Source organism: Leptinotarsa decemlineata, unplaced genomic scaffold (genome assembly GCF_025532065.1).
Source record: "Leptinotarsa decemlineata unplaced genomic scaffold, Ldec_3_MD MMD2_tig00000199_RagTag_RagTag, whole genome shotgun sequence".
Lineage (NCBI taxonomy): Eukaryota > Metazoa > Arthropoda > Insecta > Coleoptera > Chrysomelidae > Leptinotarsa > Leptinotarsa decemlineata.
In genome coordinates, this window is record NW_027412544.1 from 9,654,619 (window position 1) to 9,659,763 (window position 5,145).

Genomic DNA, 5,145 nt, shown 5'->3' on the forward strand with positions numbered 1-5,145 from the left:
TTCTGCAGCATCAGCGTTGACATTGGATCTTGTTTACTTCGAGTCACCTTGGTTATGAATGGAGAAGGTCAATAAACAACATATAACAGATATATAATGAAGTTGAGATTGGTCAATGGTTTAGATCCTTTCTCATTGAATGTTCCTAATCTGGATTATTAAATTGATGGTGTTCCTCCAGGTACCTACATATGTGGATATTGCTTCGTATTTAGTTTTTACCCACAACTTTTATTCGCATGTACAAATGAAGGCATATGAAGGTTTGGAATCCTATAAATATTTCTAATCTAGATTCGTTGTGAAGGTGGGAACAAAGATTGAGAACAATTTATAAATTTTAGTTGGACAGGTGAGTTTTTCTAAGCTAGCAGTATGCTAACTTTCTGATTTCCTAATGGTATAGTCAATTCGTCTAAGAAGCAATACACGTGGAACTGTGTGTATCCACGATCAGCTATACCTGTGACTTTTTATGTTTATTGTCTTCTTTGTTGATCAAGAAAATGATTCAATTTCTCAGAGTGATTCTTACAGTAGATACTAATCTTAATAACTTATTTTCAGGTCAAGCATTCACAGAAAGCAAATGTGACACCTTTAGATGTTTGGTACATCATAGCAAAAAATGGAACCGTATGTATGTACAGCTCACTGTACTTTCATGGCCGGAAACAGGGAAGTATGTAATCACGATGGCACCGTATTATTTGCTGCTGATTATGCAAATACCAAGAAAGCGGCAATGTCATGCACAGACATAGGAGCTGTGTGGCCAAACGCATCCATGACACAGATAGTCCCAATTGTACCAGTACATAAAACGGATTGCAAGTTTATAATTACTATGGATTTTCATCAAGTAACGGCAGTCAATTGAAAATATTGTTGAACTTGTTTTGTATGAAAAGCTCTATTTTGAGTTTTCTTGTGATATGTTTATTGTCTATGTTTTTATTTAATAAATGTGCTGTGTACCACACCGAGAAAAGAAATCGATAATGATTATTAAGATTTGAATAGCTCCAAGTGAAAACTTGTATACTATATGGGACAAATAAACAGTTGAATAACCGTGAATGAAATATTTTTTCTGAACCTGTCTACCTATAGCAGACACCCAGTTCATTAGTTTACTAACGGACAAGCCGAGTCTAGCAACTATTATTAAATCATTTAATAACGAGAAAAACTATTTCCTCCGTAGTAATACATCAACACAGAACTTCTAATAAACAGTTTAATAACGACTGTGCTACATTCATCTCCGTGAAAAGAACTGTTCTATTATCCCTAAGACTTTTCCAGAATATGTAATCAATATTTCACTTACCCCTATCAAACAGTTTGATCGACGTTGTACAGCATACAGCACTCACAGCAAAATTAAATCTCACATTCATTAGACATTTCATACTGCTTCTGTACACATTTTCACTACCTTGATTGAACAGGTTTATTGTCATAGCATAAATTCTGACTGCTACAGAATAATTTGAGATTGTACCAAAAATGTGTTCCACCTGTCAGAGGATCTCATTTTAATTACTATCGGTGGATAATTCGCTAGTCTCTATATTTCGACTTATAAAAAAAACAACTACTCCCTTGGCTAATACCAAGAAGGGCGTTGCATTATATCCGACCGGTGCATGCCAATGTAGGTTTCTTCAGGAGAAAATCCTGAATTCGCTTTTGGCGATACAAATGCCTGAATTGATTTTCAATAATTGGGACGGCCACACTTGCAGACCGGATTCAAGCTATTTGGCCTCTCGTCAGTACAAAATATTGCCATCATCAATGACTTCCCATAATTAAAAATGAAATAACTTTCATATAGTATCAAACCTCGAACAGAGCTGAAAATTTTCGGTCTACGAGGAATGGGCGAATTCGGTTTGCTTTTGGGATACCTCGTCCATTGGCAGATGGCGCAATGACTTCTTGTTGATCACTTCACCTTTTTTCGAGTTTTGATACTATGAAAAGTATTTGATTTTTATTGATGGCAAGTCTGCAAGTGTACCCGTCCCAATAACTGAAAATCAATTTCGGCATTTGTATCGCCAAAAACAAATGCAAGATTTTCTTGCACTGGCACCGGTCGGTTATAATGCTAACCAGAGGAGTAGTTGTGGCCAGAAAACTGCTGGGTAGTTGAGACAGACCTGAATAAAATGTTCCAAAGATGATTTGATTTACCGCCAGTCTTCAAGTATGCCCCCCGACTATGTTGAATGTTTTTTTCATAACATAGCTCAGTTGAAGAAAAATCAAACTGAATATAACTGCACTCGACACGCGTTTCCAAGATGCCAAAACGCACATCTTGACAAGGGCCTTTCAGTTTGATACCGTAGTAACTGAACTTCGTTATAAAACTTTAATACAAATCATTTCCATTAATATAAGAGATCCCCAATTTATTTTTCAACCGAAATATTGGTTTTTTCATAATTACAGAAGAATCGCCTACAAAAATCTACCAAATCAGTGCTTTGCTAAGTTTACCAAAAAAATACTAAGTTTTCTCACAACTCATTTATTCTCAAACTGCGAAACGAATATAAACATTCTCAAAAAAATAACGAAATTTGTCACACAAATAAAAACATTTAAACGTAAACATTTCAAATTTATCATAATACTGACAAGATATGCACAACAGCATAATTATTTCACCTGTTCATCAGCTGATAAATTCGAGGCAGCATCAAAAGTGTTTCCAAAAATATGTTCTTCTTCAGTTTTTTTTGGAAAATTCAGCATATTTTTTTTTGAAAATCAAGCGAGGGCCAGCCTTATCCACGAGCTGATTTATTGTGTTTTCATCCAACAACCCAAAACTGGCATCTGTTATGCCTTCATCTGAAAAATAGGTACTTTGATAGGTATTGAACATATATAAAGTTCACCTTAAAGCTGATCCCACCTATGACAATAATTTTTCCCGTAAAAACCCGGCTTTAACAAAAAAATCATCAGGTTGAGCTGACCAGCTTCCAGGCTTACTAATTGTAATAAGTTCAAAACGTTGAAAATTTCGAATTTTTGCAAAAACAAAAATCAAGTTTTTTTGGCGAAAACATGAAAAAAAAACGGACGGAGAAGGAATGTAGCGTAAGTCAGCCCTAGTATTGAAATATATGTGTTCTGATCTTCGTCCCTTTCCTTTACTCACTGCAACTTTCAAAAAAAAAGAAGCACAAAGTTTTGAGTTTTATATTCAGCTACTCAGTGCAAGGATCAAAATTATTTTTGGATTTTGTGAAGTTGTCTTAAAATATTTTACCGATTAAAACCGCTATTATTGATATTCAAAAAGTCTTGAATGATTCTGATGATTTCGAAGGAGCCAAAAGCTGAATTATTTTATACACGGCGTGAAAAGCATCGAAGCCAGGATGTACGCCGACAGACGAATGTACCTATATTCGCTTTATGTTGGCTAATGTCAGCAGTGATATTCTACGATTAAAATTATAAACAGAAGCGATGGCGATTCATGCATGTGTTTATGTTATACTGCAGACAGCAGCTTCCCGCTAACCACAAAGTGCTTTGTGCTGCTAACATGATATTGAATATGTTCATGATATTCCCGGTAAAATTTTCACCCGAGAGCGGACGCGCTTTTTCCAGGCCCGTAATACCTAACTACCTTCCTCAAGCCGAATAGATCCATTTATCTTTATCCTGTTTGAGGAAGATATCACAAAGTGAAACACGTGCAGCGGATTTGTAAACCGATTTTTAGTGAGAATCGTACAGAAAACTGATATTTTTGTAGAATATGAAATTCCATCAAGTATCGGCAGGTTGAATTCAGTTTATGAAAATAGGACACTACGTATATAATTCCACACGAAACTAAAAAATATTTATACCAACATACGCATTTTACGATGGTATTTGATATATTTAACGAAATATCAACCTATAAACTATGATCGTCACAACAAAATGAGATTCATTTGTCCTTAATTTTATTGGATAAAATGACAAACAAGATGTATTACCTAACATATATTACTTACCAATGAATTTCTGGGAGAAACTTGAGAGGCCCCATTGCTCTAATGTTTCGAGGAATTCCATAATATTCACCTTTGAACTCACAAACAATAATTTGGAACTGCAACCTCATGCATCATACAACACTCCACTAAAGGTCACAAACACAACTGACCCTGCCTGAACCACACTGAAATTTGAAGGTGTTCGCGCATCACGCGCGTACGTACCTTTCCGAACCATTCCGTAGACACCGGAAAAGTCAAATAAATACTTTTTTACTTACATGTATTAAATTGGTACTGAGGGTAGCATACTATTGTTCTTTTCACTGAATGCAGATGTTTAATGGTAAATAAGCTAGTTTAGGCAAAACTGTTGAATACTGGGGAACAAACTGTTGAGTAGCAAGTAATACATGGGTGAACACTTCATTTTCAATAGGGACTCAATTCACCTACTGTAGAAACCCAATGACAGAAACTTTTTTTACTTGATGTTATTATATTGAAATGTAAGAATACATCTATAGTTATTAAATTATTCTCAAGTGTACGCGTTTACCTGAACCGTTTTTCTCTGTGCATGAATATCGACTTTCAATTAATACATTTATAAAGAATATATAAAAAGAGTTTCAATATTACAACACTCAAAATACAATTTATGTAATAGTATTTTCAAACATTTCAAATTTTAGAGCTAGTTCTTCCATCGTTAAATCAGTCCGTATTAAAATACCTATTCCTTGTCCATCTCTAGGTGCATAATCATCAAAGTCAATATCCATATAAGACGGGTTCATTCTGTCAACAAAATACATTTCAGAATTATGTTAATACATAAGTATTTCACCTGAAACAACACCACTTACTTGAGATAATTTTCTTTTATCCAACCTCACTTTCCTTTCAACATTTACAAGTCTTTCGAACATTTTGTGTTGAATGTCCCGTGTTCTGCGGAGGAACCCACTCTTTAAAGAAGCAGGTTAGCCTGAAAATAATATGTATATTATCAAGTAGATTTCACTAAACGCAAAATAGCTTTCAGTGGAGACCTGACTCACCTGTTATAAAATGTCTGCTGCAGAATTTTTGATCTTCGAATCCGTAAGATCATCTCACT

The 5,145-nt window shown here is 34.9% G+C and overlaps 1 long non-coding RNA gene across 1 annotated transcript; it reads right to left on the reverse strand.

Moving 5' to 3' along the window:
* Positions 1-2,768: 2,768 nt before the first annotated feature.
* Positions 2,769-4,600, reverse strand: LOC141481418 (uncharacterized). Its single transcript, XR_012464951.1, has 2 exons — positions 4,041-4,600; positions 2,769-2,871 (listed from the first exon to the last, which is right to left on the reverse strand). It is a non-coding gene; the product is annotated as an uncharacterized lncRNA (long non-coding RNA).
* Positions 4,601-5,145: the final 545 nt, after the last annotated feature.